Source organism: Taudactylus pleione, unplaced genomic scaffold, assembly GCF_031769625.1.
Source record: "Taudactylus pleione unplaced genomic scaffold, aTauple2 ptg001029l, whole genome shotgun sequence".
Lineage (NCBI taxonomy): Eukaryota > Metazoa > Chordata > Amphibia > Anura > Myobatrachidae > Taudactylus > Taudactylus pleione.
Genome location: NW_028285430.1, coordinates 715,466 through 738,258, shown reverse-complemented (window position 1 = coordinate 738,258; position 22,793 = coordinate 715,466). Strand labels below are relative to the sequence as shown.

The window sequence follows — 22,793 nt, the reverse complement described above, 5'->3', positions numbered from 1 at the left end:
TTTGTTAAAACTTTTACTTAAATGTACGATTAAGGGTTTGTAATTTATATATTTACAGTATAAAACACATCTTTTCTCTTCATTTCATGCAACCATGGCGTCAGAAAAATATTGATACTTAACCTTGTGTAACCATGCAAAAATAGCTCAGTTGAGGCCTTAGTGACTTTTGCCATACACCGACCTTGCCGAAATAGCTCAGTTGGGAGAGCGTTAGACTGAAGATCTAAAGGTCCCGGGTTTCAGCATGTTTCAGTACTTTTTTTCTTTTTTCCTTGAGTAGTTATCAGTATTTAATTTTTTCAAATGTAAACAACATCATTTCTTAACATTGTTGAGTATTCATTAGTATCTTCTAAATGATGAGAATGTTTATTTAACAACACAGTGGATAAATACAGCTTAAATATTGTTTTCATGTTGTCCGTCATGCTATTCTATTAGGAAAATTTGAAGTAATCTAACAATGTTTTCTGACAACAATTGGTTAAAACTTTTACTTAAATGTATAATTAAGGGTTATACAGTATAAAACACATATTTTCTTTTCTTTTCATGCAATCATGATGACAGAAAAATATTGATTCTAAACCTTGTGTAACCATGCAAACATAGCTCAGTTGAGGTCTTAGTGACTTTTACCATACACAGACCTTGCTGAAGTAGCTCAGTTGGGAGAGCGTTAGACTGAAGATCTAAAGGTCCCTGGTTCGATTCCGGGTTTCGGCATGTTTGAGTCCATTTTTCTTTTTTCCTTGAGTAGTGATCAGAATTTAATTATTTCAGATTTAAACAACATCATTTCTTAACATAGTTGAGTATTCAGTAGTAACTTCTAAATGATGAGAATGTTTATTTAACAACACGGTGCATAATTACAGCTTAAATATTGTTTTCATGTTGTAAGTCATGCTACTATATTATGAAAATTTGAAGTAATCTGACAATGCTTCCTGACCACAATTTGTTAAAACTTTTACTTAAATGTATGATTAAGGGTTTGTAATGGATATATTTACAGAATAAAACACATATTTTCTTTTCATTTCATGCAATCATGATGACAGAAAAATATTGATACTAAACCTTGTGTAAGCATGCAAACATAGCTCAGTTGAGGTCTTAGTGACTTTTGCCATACACAGACTTTGCTGAAATCGCTCAGTTGGGAGAGCATTAAACTGAAGATCTAAAGGTGCCGGGTCTCAGCATGTTTGAGTACATTTTTTCTTTTTTCCTTGAGTAGTTATCAGTATTTAATTATTTCAAATGTAAACAACATCATTTCTTAACATAGTTGAGTATTCAGTAGTATCTTCTAAATGATGAGAATGTTTATTTAACAACACGGTGCATAAATACAGCTTAAATATTGTTTTCATGTTGTCCGTCATGCTATTCTATTATGAAAATTTGAAGTAATCTAACAATGTTTTCTGACCACAATTTGTTAAAACTTTTACTTAAATGTATAATTAAGGGTTATACAGTATAAAACACATCTTTTCTCCTCATTTCATGCAATCATGATGACAGAAAAATATTGATTCTAAACCTTGTGTAACCATGCAAACATAACTCAGTTGAGGTCTTAGTGACTTTTACCATACACAGACTTTGCGGAAATAGCTCAGTTGGGAGAACGTTAGACTGAAGATCTAAAGGTCTCGGGTTTCGGCATGTTTGAGTGCATTTTTTCTTTTTTCCTTGAGTAGTGATCAGAATTTAATTATTTCAAATTTAAACAACATCATTTCTTAACATAGTTGAGTATTCAGTAGTAACTTCTAAATGATGAGAATGTTTATTTAACAACACGGTGCATAAATACAGCTTAAATATTGTTTTCAAATTGTAAGTCATGCTACTCTAACTATTATGAAAATTTAAAGTAATCTAACAATGCTTCCTGACCACAATTTGTTAAAACTTTTACTTAAATGTATGATTAAGGGTTTGTAATGGATATATTTATAGTATAAAACACATATTTTCTTTTCATTTCATGCTATCATGATGACAGAAAAATATTGATACTAAACCTTGTGTAACCATGCAAATATAGCTCAGTTGAGGTCTTAGTGACTGATTCAATACACCGACCTTGCCGAAATAGCTCAGTTGGGAGAGCGTTAGACTGAAGCTCTAAAGGTCCCTGGTTCGATCTCGGGTTTCGGCATGTTTGAGTGCATTTTTTCTTTTTTCCTTGAGTAGTGATCAGAATTTAATTATTTCATATTTAAACAACATCATTTCTTAACATAGTTGAGTATTCAGTAGTAACTTCTAAATGATGAGAATGTTTAATTAACAACACGGTGCATAAATACAGCTTAAATATTGTTTTCATGTTGTAAATCATGCTACTCTAACTATTATGAAAATTTGAAGTAATCTAACAATGCTTCCTGACCACAATTTGTTAAAACTTTTACTTAAATGTATGATTAAGGGTTTGTAATGGATATATTTACAGTATAAAACACATATTTTCTTTTCTTTTCATGCAATCATGGTGACAGAAAAATATTAATACTAAACCTTGTGTAACCATGCAAACATAGCTCAGTTGAGGTCTTAGTGACTTTTGCCATACACAGACTTTGCTGAAATAGCTCAGTTGGGAGAGCGATAGACTGAAGATCTAAAGGTCCCTGGTTTCAGCATGTTTGAGTATATTTTTTCTTATTTTCTTGAGTAGTTATCAGTATTTAAGTATTAGAAATGTAAACAACATCATTTCTTAACATAGTTGAGTATTCAGTAGTAACTTCTAAATGATGAGAATGTTTATTTAACAACACAGTGCATAAATACAGCTGAAATATTGTTTTCTTGTTGTCCATCATGCTACTCTATTATGAAAATTTGAAGTAAACTAACTGTTTACTGACCACAATTTGTTAAAACTTTTACTTAAATGTACGATTAAGGGGTTGTAATTTATATATTTACAGTATAAACCACATCTTTTCTCTTCATTTCATGCAATCATGATGACAGAAAAATATTTTGATACTAAACCTTGTGTAACCATGCAAACATAGCTCAGTTGAGGTCATAGTGACTTTTGCCATACACAGACTTTGACGAAATTGCTCAGTTGGGAGAGAGTTAGACTGAAGATCTAAAGGTCCCGGGTTTCAGCATGTTTCAGTAAATTTTTTCTTTTTTCCTTGAGTAGTTATCAGTATTTAATTATTTCAAATGTAAACAACATCATTTCTTAACATAGTTGAGTATTCAGTAGTATCTTCTAAATGATGAGAATGTTTATTTAACAACACGGTGCATAAATACAGCTTAAATATTGTTTTCATGTTGTCCGTCATGCTATTCTATTATGAAAATTTGAAGTAATCTAACAATGTTTTCTGACCACAATTTGTTAAAACTTTTACTTAAATGTATAATTAAGGGTTATACAGTATAAAACACATATTTTCTTTTCATTTCATGCAATCATGATGACAGAAAAATATTGATTCTAAACCTTGTGTAACCATGCAAACATAGCTCAGTTGAGGTCTTAGTGACTTTTACCATACACAGACTTTGCTGAAATAGCTCAGTTGGGAGAGCGTTAGCCTGAAGATCTAAAGGTCCCTGGTTCGATCTCGGGTTTCGGCATGTTTGAGTGCATTTTTTCTTTTTTCCTTGAGTAGTGATAAGCATTTAATTATTTCATATTTAAACAACATCATTTCTTAACATAGTTGAGTATTCAGTAGTAACTTCTAAATGATGAGAATATTTATTTAACAACACGGTGCATACATACAGCTTAAATATTGTTTTCATGTTGTAAGTCATGCTACTCTAACTATTATGAAAATTTGAAGTAATCTAACAATGCTTCCTGACCACAATTTGTTAAAACTTTTACTTAAATGTATGATTAAGGGTTTGTAATGGATATATTTACAGTATAAAACACATATTTTATTTTTTTTCATGCAATCATGATGACAGAAAAATATTAATACTAAACCTTGTGTAACCATGCAAACATAGCTCAGTTGAGGTCTTAGTGACTTTTGCCATACACAGACTTTGCTGAAATAGCTCAGTTGGGAGAGCGTTAGACTGAAGATCTAAAGGTCCCGGGTTTCAGCATGTTTAAGAACCTTTTTTTTTATTTCCTTGAGTAGTTATCAGTATTTAAGTATTTCAAATGTAAACAACATCGTTTCTTAACATAGTTGAGTATTCAGTAGTAAATTCTAAATGATGAGAATGTTTATTTAACAACACAGTGCATAAATACAGCTTAAATATTGTTTTCATATTGTCCGTCATGCTACTCTATTATGAAAATTTGAAGTAAACTAACTGTTTACTGACAACAATTTGTTAAAACTTTTACTTAAATGTACGCTTAAGGGGTTGTAATTTATATATTTACAGTATAAAACACATCTTTTCACTTCATTTCATGCAATCATGATGACAGAAAAATATTTTGATACTAAACCTTGTGTAACCATGCAAACATAGCTCAGTTGAGGTCTTAGTGACTTTGGCCATACACAGACTTTGACGAAATTGCTCAGTTGGGAGAGCGTTAGACTGAAGATCTAAAGGTCCCGGGTTTCAGTATGTTTGAGTACCTTTTTTCTTATTTTCTTGAGTAGTTATCAGTATTTAAGTATTACAAATGTAAACAACATCATTTCTTAACATAGTTGAGTATTCAGTAGTAACTTCTAAATGATGAGAATGTTTATTTAACAACACAGTGCATAAATACAGCTTAAATATTGTTTTCTTGTTGTCCATCATGCTACTCTATTATGAAAATTTGAAGTAAACTAACTGTTTACTGACCACAATTTGTTAAAACTTTTACTTAAATGTACGATTAAGGGGTTGTAATTTATATATTTACAGTATAAAACACATCTTTTCTCTTCATTTCATGCAATCATGATGACAGAAAAATATTTTGATACTAAACCTTGTGTAACCATGCAAACAGAGCTCAATTGAGGTCTTAGTGACTTTTGCCATACACAGACTTTGACGAAATTGCTCAGTTGGGAGAGAGTTAGACTGAAGATCTAAAGGTCCCGGGTTTCAGCATGTTTCAGTAAATTTTTTCTTTTTTCCTTGAGTAGTTATCAGTATTTAATTATTTCAAATGTAAACAACATCATTTCTTAACATAGTTGAGTATTCAGTAGTAACTTCTAAATGATGAGAATATTTATTTAACAACACGGTGCATAAATACAGCTTAAATATTGTTTTCATGTTGTAAGTCATGCTACTCTAACTATTATGAAAATTTGAAGTAATCTAACAATGCTTCCTGACCACAATTTGTTAAAACTTTTACTTAAATGTATGATTAAGGGTTTGTAATGGATATATTTACAGTATAAAACACATATTTTATTTTCTTTTCATGCAATCATGATGACAGAAAAATATTAATACTAAACCTTGTGTAACCATGCAAACATAGCTCAGTTGAGGTCTTAGTGACTTTTGCCATACACAGACTTTGCTGAAATAGCTCAGTTGGGAGAGCGTTAGACTGAAGATCTAAAGGTCCCGGGTTTCAGCATGTTTAAGTACCTTTTTTTTTATTTCCTTGAGTAGTTATCAGTATTTAAGTATTTCAAATGTAAACAACATTGTTTCTTAACATAGTTGAGTATTCAGTAGTAAATTCTAAATGATGAGAATGTTTATTTAACAACACAGTGCATAAATACAGCTTAAATATTGTTTTCATATTGTCCGTCATGCTACTCTATTATGAAAATTTGAAGTAAACTAACTGTTTACTGACAACAATTTGTTAAAACTTTTACTTAAATGTACGCTTAAGGGGTTGTAATTTATATATTTATAGTATAAAACACATCTTTTCACTTCATTTCATGCAATCATGATGACAGAAAAATATTTTGATACTAAACCTTGTGTAACCATGCAAACATAGCTCAGTTGAGGTCTTAGTGACTTTTGCCATACACAGACTTTGACAAAATTGCTCAGTTGGGAGAGCGTTAGACTGAAGATGTAAAGGTCCCGGGTTTCAGCATGTTTGAGTACCTTTTTTCTTATTTTCTTGAGTAGTTATCAGTATTTAAGTATTACAAATGTAAACAACATCATTTCTTAACATAGTTGAGTATTCAGTAGTAACTTCTAAATGATGAGAATGTTTATTTAACAACACAGTGCATAAATACAGCTTAAATATTGTTTTCTTGTTGTCCATCATGCTACTCTATTATGAAAATTTGAAGTAAACTAACTGTTTACTGACCACAATTTGTTAAAACTTTTACTTAAATGTACGATTAAGGGGTTGTAATTTATATATTTACAGTATAAAACACATCTTTTCTCTTCATTTCATGCAATCATGATGACAGAAAAATATTTTGATACTAAACCTTGTGTAACCATGCAAACAGAGCTCAATTGAGGTCTTAGTGACTTTTGCCATACACAGACTTTGACGAAATTGCTCAGTTGGGAGAGAGTTAGACTGAAGATCTAAAGGTCCCGGGTTTCAGCATGTATAAGTACCTTTTTTTTTATTTCCTTGAGTAGTTATCAGTATTTAAGTATTTCAAATGTAAACAACATCGTTTCTTAACATAGTTGAGTATTCAGTAGTAAATTCTAAATGATGAGAATGTTTATTTAACAACACAGTGCATAAATACAGCTTAAATATTGTTTTCATGTTGTCCGTCATGCTACTCTATTAAGAAAATTTGAAGGAATCTAACTGTTTACTGACAACAATTTGTTAAAACTTTTACTTAAATGTATGCTTAAGGGGTTGTAATTTATATATTTACAGTATAAAACACATCTTTTCTCTTCATTTCATGCAATCATGATGACAGAAAAATATTTTGATACTAAACCTTGTGTAACCATGCAAACATAGCTCAGTTGAGGTCATAGTGACTTTTGCCATACACAGACTTTGACGAAATTGCTCAGTTGGGAGAGAGTTAGACTGAAGATCTAAAGGTCCCGGGTTTCAGCATGTTTCAGTAAATTTTTTCTTTTTTCCTTGAGTAGTTATCAGTATTTAATTATTTCAAATGTAAACAACATCATTTCTTAACATAGTTGAGTATTCAGTAGTATCTTCTAAATGATGAGAATGTTTATTTAACAACACGGTGCATAAATACAGCTTAAATATTGTTTTCATGTTGTAAGTCATGCTATTCTATTATGAAAATTTGAAGTAATCTAACAATGTTTTCTGACCACAATTTGTTAAAACTTTTACTTAAATGTATAATTAAGGGTTATACAGTATAAAACACATATTTTCTTTTCATTTCATGCAATCATGATGACAGAAAAATATTGATTCTAAACCTTGTGTAACCATGCAAACATAGCTCAGTTGAGGTCTTAGTGACTTTTACCATACACAGACTTTGCTGAAATAGCTCAGTTGGGAGAGCGTTAGCCTAAAGGTCCCTGGTTCGATCTCGGGTTTCGGCATGTTTGAGTGCATTTTTTCTTTTTTCCTTGAGTAGTGATAAGCATTTAATTATTTCATATTTAAACAACATCATTTCTTAACATAGTTGAGTATTCAGTAGTAACTTCTAAATGATGAGAATATTTATTTAACAACACGGTGCATACATACAGCTTAAATATTGTTTTCATGTTGTAAGTCATGCTACTCTAACTATTATGAAAATTTGAAGTAATCTAACAATGCTTCCTGACCACAATTTGTTAAAACTTTTACTTAAATGTATGATTAAGGGTTTGTAATGGATATATTTACAGTATAAAACACATATTTTATTTTTTTTCATGCAATCATGATGACAGAAAAATATTAATACTAAACCTTGTGTAACCATGCAAACATAGCTCAGTTGAGGTCTTAGTGACTTTTGCCATACACAGACTTTGCTGAAATAGCTCAGTTGGGAGAGCGTTAGACTGAAGATCTAAAGGTCCCGGGTTTCAGCATGTTTAAGTACCTTTTTTTTTATTTCCTTGAGTAGTTATCAGTATTTAAGTATTTCAAATGTAAACAACATCGTTTCTTAACATAGTTGAGTATTCATTAGTAAATTCTAAATGATGAGAATGTTTATTTAACAACACAGTGCATAAATACAGCTTAAATATTGTTTTCATATTGTCCGTCATGCTACTCTATTATGAAAATTTGAAGTAAACTAACTGTTTACTGACAACAATTTGTTAAAACTTTTACTTAAATGTACGCTTAAGGGGTTGTAATTTATATATTTACAGTATAAAACACATCTTTTCACTTCATTTCATGCAATCATGATGACAGAAAAATATTTTGATACTAAACCTTGTGTAACCATGCAAACATAGCTCAGTTGAGGTCTTAGTGACTTTGGCCATACACAGACTTTGACGAAATTGCTCAGTTGGGAGAGCGTTAGACTGAAGATCTAAAGGTCCCGGGTTTCAGTATGTTTGAGTACCTTTTTTCTTATTTTCTTGAGTAGTTATCAGTATTTAAGTATTACAAATGTAAACAACATCATTTCTTAACATAGTTGAGTATTCAGTAGTAACTTCTAAATGATGAGAATGTTTATTTAACAACACAGTGCATAAATACAGCTTAAATATTGTTTTCTTGTTGTCCATCATGCTACTCTATTATGAAAATTTGAAGTAAACTAACTGTTTACTGACCACAATTTGTTAAAACTTTTACTTAAATGTACGATTAAGGGGTTGTAATTTATATATTTACAGTATAAAACACATCTTTTCTCTTCATTTCATGCAATCATGACGACAGAAAAATATTTTGATACAAAACCTTGTGTAACCATGCAAACAGAGCTCAATTGAGGTCTTAGTGACTTTTGCCATACACAGACTTTGACGAAATTGCTCAGTTGGGAGAGAGTTAGACTGAAGATCTAAAGGTCCCGGGTTTCAGCATGTTTCAGTAAATTTTTTCTTTTTTCCTTGAGTAGTTATCAGTATTTAATTATTTCAAATGTAAACAACATCATTTCTTAACATAGTTGAGTATTCAGTAGTATCTTCTAAATGATGAGAATGTTTATTTAACAACACGGTGCATAAATACAGCTTAAATATTGTTTTCATGTTGTCCGTCATGCTATTCTATTATGAAAATTTGAAGTAATCTAACAATGTTTTCTGACCACAATTTGTTAAAACTTTTACTTAAATGTATAATTAAGGGTTATACAGTATAAAACACATATTTTCTTTTCATTTCATGCAATCATGATGACAGAAAAATATTGATTCTAAACCTTGTGTAACCATGCAAACATAGCTCAGTTGAGGTCTTAGTGACTTTTACCATACACAGACTTTGCTGAAATAGCTCAGTTGGGAGAGCGTTAGCCTGAAGATCTAAAGGTCCCTGGTTTGATCTCGGGTTTCGGCATGTTTGAGTGCATTTTTTCTTTTTTCCTTGAGTAGTGATCAGAATTTAATTATTTCATATTTAAACAACATCATTTCTTAACATAGTTGAGTATTCAGTAGTAACTTCTAAATGATGAGAATATTTATTTAACAACACGGTGCATAAATACAGCTTAAATATTGTTTTCATGTTGTAAGTCATGCTACTCTAACTATTATGAAAATTTGAAGTAATCTAACAATGCTTCCTGACCACAATTTCTTAAACTTTTACTTAAATGTATGATTAAGGGTTTGTAATGGATATATTTACAGTATAAAACACATATTTTATTTTCTTTTCATGCAATCATGATGACAGAAAAATATTAATACTAAACCTTGTGTAACCATGCAAACATAGATCTGTTGAGGTCTTAGTGACTTTTGCCATACACAGACTTTGCTGAAATAGCTCAGTTGGGAGAGCGTTAGACTGAAGATCTAAAGGTCCCGGGTTTCAGCATGTTTAAGTACCTTTTTTTTTATTTCCTTGAGTAGTTATCAGTATTTAAGTATTTCAAATGTAAACAACATCGTTTCTTAACATAGTTGAGTATTCAGTAGTAAATTCTAAATGATGAGAATGTTTATTTAACAACACAGTGCATAACTACAGCTTAAATATTGTTTTCATATTGTCCGTCATGCTACTCTATTATGAAAATTTGAAGTAAACTAACTGTTTACTGACAACAATTTGTTAAAACTTTTACTTAAATGTACGCTTAAGGGGTTGTAATTTATATATTTACAGTATAAAACACATCTTTTTCACTTCATTTCATGCAATCATGATGACAAAAAAATATTTTGATACTAAACCTTGTGTAACCATGCAAACATAGCTCAGTTGAGGTCTTAGTGACTTTTGCCATACACAGACTTTGACGAAATTGCTCAGTTGGGAGAGTGTTAGACTGAAGATCTAAAGGTCCCGGGTTTCAGCATGTTTGAGTACCTTTTTTCTTATTTTCTTGAGTAGTTATCAGTATTTAAGTATTACAAATGTAAACAACATCATTTCTTAACATAGTTGAGTATTCAGTAGTAACTTCTAAATGATGAGAATGTTTATTTAACAACACAGTGCATAAATACAGCTTAAATATTGTTTTCTTGTTGTCCATCATGCTACTCTATTATGAAAATTTGAAGTAAACTAACTGTTTACTGACCACAATTTGTTAAAACTTTTACTTAAATGTACGATTAAGGGGTTGTAATTTATATATTTACAGTATAAAACACATCTTTTCTCTTCATTTCATGCAATCATGACGACAGAAAAATATTTTGATACAAAACCTTGTGTAACCATGCAAACAGAGCTCAATTGAGGTCTTAGTGACTTTTGCCATACACAGACTTTGACGAAATTACTCAGTTGGGAGAGAGTTAGACTGAAGATCTAAAGGTCCCGGGTTTCAGCATGTTTCAGTAAATTTTTTCTTTTTTCCTTGAGTAGTTATCAGTATTTAATTATTTCAAATGTAAACAACATCATTTCTTAACATAGTTGAGTATTCAGTAGTAACTTCTAAATGATGAGAATATTTATTTAACAACACGGTGCATAAATACAGCTTAAATATTGTTTTCATGTTGTAAGTCATGCTACTCTAACTATTATGAAAATTTGAAGTAATCTAACAATGCTTCCTGACCACAATTTGTTAAAACTTTTACTTAAATGTATGATTAAGGGTTTGTAATGGATATATTTACAGTATAAAACACATATTTTATTTTCTTTTCATGCAATCATGATGACAGAAAAATATTAATACTAAACCTTGTGTAACCATGCAAACATAGCTCAGTTGAGGTCTTAGTGACTTTTGCCATACACAGACTTTGCTGAAATAGCTCAGTTGGGAGAGCGTTAGACTGAAGATCTAAAGGTCCCGGGTTTCAGCATGTTTAAGTACCTTTTTTTTTATTTCCTTGAGTAGTTATCAGTATTTAAGTATTTCAAATGTAAACAACATTGTTTCTTAACATAGTTGAGTATTCAGTAGTAAATTCTAAATGATGAGAATGTTTATTTAACAACACAGTGCATAAATACAGCTTAAATATTGTTTTCATATTGTCCGTCATGCTACTCTATTATGAAAATTTGAAGTAAACTAACTGTTTACTGACAACAATTTGTTAAAACTTTTACTTAAATGTACGCTTAAGGGGTTGTAATTTATATATTTACAGTATAAAACACATCTTTTCACTTCATTTCATGCAATCATGATGACAGAAAAATATTTTGATACTAAACCTTGTGTAACCATGCAAACATAGCTCAGTTGAGGTCTTAGTGACTTTTGCCATACACAGACTTTGACGAAATTGCTCAGTTGGGAGAGCGTTAGACTGAAGATCTAAAGGTCCCGGGTTTCAGCATGTTTGAGTACCTTTTTTCTTATTTTCTTGAGTAGTTATCAGTATTTAAGTATTACAAATGTAAACAACATCATTTCTTAACATAGTTGAGTATTCAGTAGTAACTTCTAAATGATGAGAATGTTTATTTAACAACACAGTGCATAAATACAGCTTAAATATTGTTTTCTTGTTGTCCATCATGCTACTCTATTATGAAAATTTGAAGTAAACTAACTGTTTACTGACCACAATTTGTTAAAACTTTTACTTAAATGTACGATTAAGGGGTTGTAATTTATATATTTACAGTATAAAACACATCTTTTCTCTTCATTTCATGCAATCATGATGACAGAAAAATATTTTGATACTAAACCTTGTGTAACCATGCAAACAGAGCTCAATTGAGGTCTTAGTGACTTTTGCCATACACAGACTTTGACGAAATTGCTCAGTTGGGAGAGAGTTAGACTGAAGATCTAAAGGTCCCGGGTTTCAGCATGTATAAGTACCTTTTTTTTTATTTCCTTGAGTAGTTATCAGTATTTAAGTATTTCAAATGTAAACAACATCGTTTCTTAACATAGTTGAGTATTCAGTAGTAAATTCTAAATGATGAGAATGTTTATTTAACAACACAGTGCATAAATACAGCTTAAATATTGTTTTCATGTTGTCCGTCATGCTACTCTATTAAGAAAATTTGAAGTAATCTAACTGTTTACTGACAACAATTTGTTAAAACTTTTACTTAAATGTATGCTTAAGGGGTTGTAATTTATATATTTACAGTATAAAACACATCTTTTCTCTTCATTTCATGCAATCATGATGACAGAAAAATATTTTGATACTAAACCTTGTGTAACCATGCAAACATAGCTCAGTTGAGGTCATAGTGACTTTTGCCATACACAGACTTTGACGAAATTGCTCAGTTGGGAGAGAGTTAGACTGAAGATCTAAAGGTCCCGGGTTTCAGCATGTTTCAGTAAATTTTTTCTTTTTTCCTTGAGTAGTTATCAGTATTTAATTATTTCAAATGTAAACAACATCATTTCTTAACATAGTTGAGTATTCAGTAGTATCTTCTAAATGATGAGAATGTTTATTTAACAACACGGTGCATAAATACAGCTTAAATATTGTTTTCATGTTGTCCGTCATGCTATTCTATTATGAAAATTTGAAGTAATCTAACAATGTTTTCTGACCACAATTTGTTAAAACTTTTACTTAAATGTATAATTAAGGGTTATACAGTATAAAACACATATTTTCTTTTCATTTCATGCAATCATGATGACAGAAAAATATTGATTCTAAACCTTGTGTAACCATGCAAACATAGCTCAGTTGAGGTCTTAGTGACTTTTACCATACACAGACTTTGCTGAAATAGCTCAGTTGGGAGAGCGTTAGCCTAAAGGTCCCTGGTTCGATCTCGGGTTTCGGCATGTTTGAGTGCATTTTTTCTTTTTTCCTTGAGTAGTGATAAGCATTTAATTATTTCATATTTAAACAACATCATTTCTTAACATAGTTGAGTATTCAGTAGTAACTTCTAAATGATGAGAATATTTATTTAACAACACGGTGCATACATACAGCTTAAATATTGTTTTCATGTTGTAAGTCATGCTACTCTAACTATTATGAAAATTTGAAGTAATCTAACAATGCTTCCTGACCACAATTTGTTAAAACTTTTACTTAAATGTATGATTAAGGGTTTGTAATGGATATATTTACAGTATAAAACACATATTTTATTTTTTTTCATGCAATCATGATGACAGAAAAATATTAATACTAAACCTTGTGTAACCATGCAAACATAGCTCAGTTGAGGTCTTAGTGACTTTTGCCATACACAGACTTTGCTGAAATAGCTCAGTTGGGAGAGCGTTAGACTGAAGATCTAAAGGTCCCGGGTTTCAGCATGTTTAAGTACCTTTTTTTTTATTTCCTTGAGTAGTTATCAGTATTTAAGTATTTCAAATGTAAACAACATCGTTTCTTAACATAGTTGAGTATTCATTAGTAAATTCTAAATGATGAGAATGTTTATTTAACAACACAGTGCATAAATACAGCTTAAATATTGTTTTCATATTGTCCGTCATGCTACTCTATTATGAAAATTTGAAGTAAACTAACTGTTTACTGACAACAATTTGTTAAAACTTTTACTTAAATGTACGCTTAAGGGGTTGTAATTTATATATTTACAGTATAAAACACATCTTTTCACTTCATTTCATGCAATCATGATGACAGAAAAATATTTTGATACTAAACCTTGTGTAACCATGCAAACATAGCTCAGTTGAGGTCTTAGTGACTTTGGCCATAAACAGACTTTGACGAAATTGCTCAGTTGGGAGAGCGTTAGACTGAAGATCTAAAGGTCCCGGCTTTCAGTATGTTTGAGTACCTTTTTTCTTATTTTCTTGAGTAGTTATCAGTATTTAAGTATTACAAATGTAAACAACATCATTTCTTAACATAGTTGAGTATTCAGTAGTAACTTCTAAATGATGAGAATGTTTATTTAACAACACAGTGCATAAATACAGCTTAAATATTGTTTTCTTGTTGTCCATCATGCTACTCTATTATGAAAATTTGAAGTAAACTAACTGTTTACTGACCACAATTTGTTAAAACTTTTACTTAAATGTACGATTAAGGGGTTGTAATTTATATATTTACAGTATAAAACACATCTTTTCTCTTCATTTCATGCAATCATGACGACAGAAAAATATTTTGATACAAAACCTTGTGTAACCATGCAAACAGAGCTCAATTGAGGTCTTAGTGACTTTTGCCATACACAGACTTTGACGAAATTGCTCAGTTGGGAGAGAGTTAGACTGAAGATCTAAAGGTCCCGGGTTTCAGCATGTTTCAGTAAATTTTTTCTTTTTTCCTTGAGTAGTTATCAGTATTTAATTATTTCAAATGTAAACAACATCATTTCTTAACATAGTTGAGTATTCAGTAGTAACTTCTAAATGATGAGAATATTTATTTAACAACACGGTGCATAAATACAGCTTAAATATTGTTTTCATGTTGTAAGTCATGCTACTCTAACTATTATGAAAATTTGAAGTAATCTAACAATGCTTCCTGACCACAATTTGTTAAAACTTTTACTTAAATGTATGATTAAGGGTTTGTAATGGATATATTTACAGTATAAAACACATATTTTATTTTCTTTTCATGCAATCATGATGACAGAAAAATATTAATACTAAACCTTGTGTAACCATGCAAACATAGCTCAGTTGAGGTCTTAGTGACTTTTGCCATACACAGACTTTGCTGAAATAGCTCAGTTGGGAGAGCGTTAGACTGAAGATCTAAAGGTCCCGGGTTTCAGCATGTTTAAGTACCTTTTTTTTTATTTCCTTGAGTAGTTATCAGTATTTAAGTATTTCAAATGTAAACAACATTGTTTCTTAACATAGTTGAGTATTCAGTAGTAAATTCTAAATGATGAGAATGTTTATTTAACAACACAGTGCATAAATACAGCTTAAATATTGTTTTCATATTGTCCGTCATGCTACTCTATTATGAAAATTTGAAGTAAACTAACTGTTTACTGACAACAATTTGTTAAAACTTTTACTTAAATGTACGCTTAAGTGGTTGTAATTTATATATTTACAGTATAAAACACATCTTTTCACTTCATTTCATGCAATCATGATGACAGAAAAATATTTTGATACTAAACCTTGTGTAACCATGCAAACATAGCTCAGTTGAGGTCTTAGTGACTTTTGCCATACACAGACTTTGACGAAATTGCTCAGTTGGGAGAGCGTTAGACTGAAGATCTAAAGGTCCCGGGTTTCAGCATGTTTGAGTACCTTTTTTCTTATTTTCTTGAGTAGTTATCAGTATTTAAGTATTACAAATGTAAACAACATCATTTCTTAACATAGTTGAGTATTCAGTAGTAACTTCTAAATGATGAGAATGTTTATTTAACAACACAGTGCATAAATACAGCTTAAATATTGTTTTCTTGTTGTCCATCATGCTACTCTATTATGAAAATTTGAAGTAAACTAACTGTTTACTGACCACAATTTGTTAAAACTTTTACTTAAATGTACGATTAAGGGTTATACAGTATAAAACACATATTTTCTTTTCATTTCATGCAATCATGATGACAGAAAAATATTGATTCTAAACCTTGTGTAACCATGCAAACATAGCTCAGTTGAGGTCTTAGTGACTTTTACCATACACAGACTTTGCTGAAATAGCTCAGTTGGGAGAGCGTTAGCCTGAAGATCTAAAGGTCCCTGGTTCGATCTCGGGTTTCGGCATGTTTGAGTGCATTTTTTCTTTTTTCCTTGAGTAGTGATCAGAATTTAATTATTTCATATTTAAACAACATCATTTCTTAACATAGTTGAGTATTCAGTAGTAACTTCTAAATGATGAGAATATTTATTTAACAACACGGTGCATAAATACAGCTATTCTATTATGAAAATTTGAAGTAATCTAACAATGCTTCCTGACCACAATTTGTTAAAACTTTTACTTAAATGTATGATTAAGGGTTTGTAATGGATATATTTACAGTATAAAACACATATTTTATTTTATTTTCATGCAATCATGATGACAGAAAAATATTAATACTAAACCTTGTGTAACCATGCAAACATAGCTCAGTTGAGCTCTTAGTGACTTTTGCCATACACAGACTTTGCTGAAATAGCTCAGTTGGGAGAGCGTTAGACTGAAGATCTAAAGGTCCCGGGTTTCAGCATGTTTAAGTACCTTTTTTTTATTTCCTTGAGTAGTTATCAGTATTTAAGTATTTCAAATGTAAACAACATCGTTTCTTAACATAGTTGAGTATTCAGTAGTAAATTCTAAATGATGAGAATGTTTATTTAACAACACAGTGCATAAATACAGCTTAAATATTGTTTTCATATTGTCCGTCATGCTACTCTATTATGAAAATTTGAAGTAAACTAACTGTTTACTGACAACAATTTGTTAAAACTTTTACTTAAATGTACGCTTAAGGGGTTGTAATTTATATATTTACAGTATAAAACACATCTTTTCACTTCATTTCATGCAATCATGATGACAGAAAAATATTTTGATACTAAACCTTGTGTAACCATGCAAACATAGCTCAGTTGAGGTCTTAGTGACTTTTGCCATACACAGACTTTGACAAAATTGCTCAGTTGGGAGAGCGTTAGACTGAAGATCTAAAGGTCCCGGGTTTCAGCATGTTTGAGTACCTTTTTTCTTATTTTCTTGAGTAGTTATCAGTATTTAAGTATTACAAATGTAAACAACATCATTTCTTAACATAGTTGAGTATTCAGTAGTAACTTCTAAATGATGAGAATGTTTATTTAACAACACAGTGCATAAATACAGCTTAAATATTGTTTTCTTGTTGTCCATCATGCTACTCTATTATGAAAATTTGAAGAAAACTAACTGTTTACTGACCACAATTTGTTAAAACTTTTACTTAAATGTACGATTAAGGGGTTGTAATTTATATATTTACAGTATAAAACACATCTTTTCTCTTCATTTCATGCAATCATGATGACAGAAAAATATTTTGATACTAAACCTTGTGTAACCATGCAAACAGAGCTCAATTGAGGTCTTAGTGACTTTTGCCATACACAGACTTTGACGAAATTGCTCCGTTGGGAGAGAGTTAGACTGAAGATCTAAAGGTCCCGGGTTTCAGCATGTTTCAGTAAATTTTTTCTTTTTTCCTTGAGTAGTTATCAGTATTTAATTATTTCAAATGTAAACAACATCATTTCTTAACATAGTTGAGTATTCAGTAGTATCTTCTAAATGATGAGAATGTTTATTTAACAACACGGTGCATAAATACAGCTTAAATATTGTTTTCATGTTGTCCGTCATGCTATTCTATTATGAAAATTTGAAGTAATCTAACAATGTTTTCTGACTACAATTTGTTAAAACTTTTGCTTAAATGTATAATTAAGGGTTATACAGTATAAAACACATATTTTCTTTTCATTTCATGCAATCATGATGACAGAAAAATATTGATTCTAAACCTTGTGTAACCATGCAAACATAGCTCAGTTGAGGTCTTAGTGACTTTTACCATACACAGACTTTGCTGAAATAGCTCAGTTGGGAGAGCGTTAGCCTGAAAATCTAAAGGTCCCTGGTTCAATCTCGGGTTTCGGCATGTTTGAGTGCATTTTTTCTTTTTTCCTTGAGTAGTGATCAGAATTTAATTATTTCATATTTAAACAACATCATTTCTTAACATAGTTGAGTATTCAGTAGTAACTTCTAAATGATGAGAATATTTATTTAACAACATGGTGCATAAATACAGCTTAAATATAGTTTTCATGTTGTAAGTCATGCTACTCTAACTATTATGAAAATTTGAAGTAATCTAACAATGCTTCCTGACCACAATTTGTTAAAACTTTTACTTAAATGTATGATTAAGGGTTTGTAATGGATATATTTACAGTATGAAACACATATTTTCTTTTCATTTCATGCAATCATGATGACAGAAAAATATTAATACTAAACCTTGTGTAACCATGCAAACATAGCTCAGTTGAGGTCTTAGTGACTTTTGCCATACACAGACTTTGCTGAAATAGCTCAGTTGGGAGAGCGTTAGACTGAAGATCTAAAGGTCCCGGGTTTCAGCATGTATAAGTACCTTTTTTTTTATTTCCTCGAGTAGTTATCAGTATTTAAGTATTTCAAATGTAAACAACATCGTTTCTTAACATAGTTGAGTATTCAGTAGTAAATTCTAAATGATGAGAATGTTTATTTAACAACACAGTGCATAAATACAGCTTAAATATTGTTTTCATGTTGTCCGTCATGCTACTCTATTAAGAAAATTTGAAGTAATCTAACTGTTTACTGACAACAATTTGTTAAAACTTTTACTTAAATGTATGCTTAAGGGGTTGTAATTTATATATTTACAGTATAAAACACATCTTTTCTCTTCATTTCATGCAATCATGATGACAGAAAAATATTTTGATACTAAACCTTGTGTAACCATGCAAACATAGCTCAGTTGAGGTCTTAGTGACTTTTGCCATACACAGACTTTGAAGAAATTGCTCAGTTGGGAGAGCGTTAGACTGAAGATCTAAAGGTCCCGGGTTTCAGCATGTTTCAGTACATTTTTTCTTTTTTCCTTGAGTAGTTATCAGTATTTAATTATTTCAAATGTAAACAACATCATTTCCTAACATAGTTGAGTATTCAGTAGTATCTTCTAAATGATGAGAATGTTTATTTAACAACACGGTGCATAAATACAGCTTAAATATTGTTTTCATGTTGTCCGTCATGCTATTCTATTATGAAAATTTGAAGTAATCTAACAATGTTTTCTGACCACAATTTGTTAAAACTTTTAATTAAATGTATAATTAAGGGTTATACAGTATAAAACACATATTTTCTTTTCATTTCATGCAATCATGATGACAGAAAAATATTGATACTAAACCTTGTGTAAGCATGCAAACATAGCTCAGTTGAGGTCTTAGTGGCTTTTGCCATACACAGACTTTGCAGAAATAGCTCAGTTGGGAGAGCATTAGACTGAAGATCTAAAGGTCCCGGGTCTCAGCATGTTTGAGTACATTTTTTCTTTTTTCCTTGAGTAGTTTTCAGTATTTAATTATTTCAAATGTAAACAACATCATTTCTTAACATAGTTGAGTATTCAGTAGTATCTTCTAAATGATGAGAATGTTTATTTAATAACATGGTGCATAAATACAGCTTAAATATTGTTTTCATGTTGTCCGTCATGCTACTGTATTATGAAAATTTTTAAGTAATCTGACAATGCTTCCTGACCACAATTTGATAAAACTTTTACTTAAATATACGATTAAGGGTTTGTAATTTATATATTTACAGTATAAAACACATCTTTTCTCTTCATTTCATGCAACCATGATGTCAGAAAAATATTGATACTTAACCTTGTGTAACCATGCAAAAATAGCTCAGTTGAGGTCTTAGTGACTTTTGCCATACACTGACCTTGCCGAAATAGCTTAGTTGGGAGAGCGTTAGACTGAAGATCTAAAGGTTCCTGGTTCGATCTCGGGTTTCAGCATGTTTGAGTACCATTTTTCTTATTTCCTTGAGTAGTTATCAGTATTTAAGTATTTCATATGTAAACAACATCATTTCTTAACATAGTTGAGTATTCAGTAGTAACTTCTAAATGAGAATGTTTATTTAACAACACGGTGCATAAATACAGCTTAAATATTGTTTTCATGTTGTCCGTCATGCTACTCTATTATGAAAATTTGAAGTAATCTAACAATGCTTCCTGACCACAATTTGATAAAACTTTTACTTAAATGTATGATTAAGGGTTTGTAATGGATATATTTACAGAATAAAACACATATTTTCTCTTCATTTCATGCAATCATGATGACAGAAAAATATTGATACTAAACCTTGTGTAAGCATGCAAACATAGCTCAGTTGAGGTCTTAGTGACTTTTGCCATACACAGACTTTGCTGAAATCGCTCAGTTGGGAGAGCATTAAACTGAAGATCTAAAGGTGCCGGGTCTCAGCATGTTTGAGTACATTTTTTCTTTTTTCCTTGAGTAGTTATCAGTATTTAATTATTTCAAATGTAAACAACATCATTTCTTAACATAGTTGAGTATTCAGTAGTATCTTCTAAATGATGAGAATGTTTATTTAACAACACGGTGCATAAATACAGCTTAAATATTGTTTTCATGTTGTCCGTCATGCTATTCTATTATGAAAATTTGAAGTAATCTAACAATGTTTTCTGACCACAATTTGTTAAAACTTTTACTTAAATGTATAATTAAGGGTTATACAGTATAAAACACATCTTTTCTCCTCATTTCATACAATCATGATGACAGAAAAATATTGATTCTAAACCTTGTGTAACCATGCAAACATAACTCAGTTGAGGTCTTAGTGACTTTTACCATACACAGACTTTGCTGAAATAGCTCAGTTGGGAGAACGTTAGACTGAAGATCTAAAGGTCTCGGGTTTCGGCATGTTTGAGTGCATTTTTTCTTTTTTCCTTGAGTAGTGATCAGAATTTAATTATTTCAAATTTAAACAACATCATTTCTTAACATAGTTGAGTATTCAGTAGTAACTTCTAAATGATGAGAATATTTATTTAACAACACGGTGCATAAATACAGCTTAAATATAGTTTTCATGTTGTAAGTCATGCTACTCTAACTATTATGAAAATTTGAAGTAATCTAACAATGCTTCCTGACCACAATTTGTTAAAACTTTTACTTAAATGTATGATTAAGGGTTTGTAATGGATATATTTATAGTATAAAACACATATTTTCTTTTCATTACATGCTATCATGATGACAGAAAAATATTGATACTAAACCTTGTGTAACCATGCAAATATAGCTCAGTTGAGGTCTTAGTGACTGATTCAATACACCGACCTTGCCGAAATAGCTCAGTTGGGAGAGCGTTAGACTGAAGCTCTAAAGGTCCCTTGTTCGATCTCGGGTTTCGGCATGTTTGAGTGCATTTTTTCTTTTTTCCTTGAGTAGTGATCAGAATTTAATTATTTCATATTTAAACAACATAATTTCTTAACATAGTTGAGTATTCAGTAGTAACTTCTAAATGATGAGAATGTTTAATTAACAACACGGTGCATAAATACAGCTTAAATATTGTTTTCATGTTGTAAATCATGCTACTCTAACTATTATGAAAATTTGAAGTAATCTAACAATGCTTCCTGACCACAATTTGTTAAAACTTTTACTTAAATGTATGATTAAGGGTTTGTAATGGATATATTTACAGTATAAAACACATATTTTCTTTTCTTTTCATGCAATCATGGTGACAGAAAAATATTAATACTAAACCTTGTGTAACCATGCAAACATAGCTCAGTTGAGGTCTTAGTGACTTTTGCCATACACAGACTTTGCTGAAATAGCTCAGTTGGGAGAGCGTTAGACTGAAGATCTAAAGGTCCCGGGTTTCAGCATGTTTAAGTACCTTTTTTTTTATTTCCTTGAGTAGTTATCAGTATTTAAGTATTTCAAATGTAAACAACATCGTTTCTTAACATAGTTGAGTATTCAGTAGTAAATTCTAAATGATGAGAATGTTTATTTAACAACACAGTGCATAAATACAGCTTAAATATTGTTTTCATATTGTCCGTCATGCTACTCTATTATGAAAATTTGAAGTAAACTAACTGTTTACTGACAACAATTTGTTAAAACTTTTACTTAAATGTACGCTTAAGGGGTTGTAATTTATATATTTACAGTATAAAACACATCTTTTCACTTCATTTCATGCAATCATGATGACAGAAAAATATTTTGATACTAAACCTTGTGTTACCATGCAAACATAGCTCAGTTGAGGTCTTAGTGACTTTTGCCATACACAGACTTTGACGAAATTGCTCAGTTGGGAGAGCGTTAGACTGAAGATCTAAAGGTCCCGGGTTTCAGCATGTTTGAGTACCTTTTTTCTTGTTTTCTTGAGTAGTTATCAGTATTTAAGTATTACAAATGTAAACAACATCATTTCTTAACATAGTTGAGTATTCAGTAGTAACTTCTAAATGATGAGAATGTTTATTTAACAACACAGTGCATAAATACAGCTTAAATATTGTTTTCTTGTTGTACATCATGCTACTCTTTTTTGAAAATTTGAAGTAAACTAACTGTTTACTGACCACAATTTGTTAAAACTTTTTCTTAAATGTACGATTAAGGGGTTGTAATTTATATATTTACAGTATAAAACACATCTTTTCTCTTCATTTCATGCAATCATGATGACAGAAAAATATTTTGATACTA

General features: G+C 30.6%; 2 non-coding genes across 2 annotated transcripts; both read left to right on the top strand.

Annotated features, from left to right (window-relative positions):
* The first annotated feature begins 656 nt into the window (after nucleotides 1–656).
* Nucleotides 657–729, top strand: TRNAF-GAA (transfer RNA phenylalanine (anticodon GAA)). The gene has a single exon. It is a non-coding gene; the product is annotated as a tRNA-Phe (tRNA).
* A 1,377-nt stretch (nucleotides 730–2,106) lies between these two features.
* Nucleotides 2,107–2,179, top strand: TRNAF-GAA (transfer RNA phenylalanine (anticodon GAA)). Its single transcript has one exon. It is a non-coding gene; the product is annotated as a tRNA-Phe (tRNA).
* The last annotated feature ends 20,614 nt before the right edge of the window (nucleotides 2,180–22,793 follow it).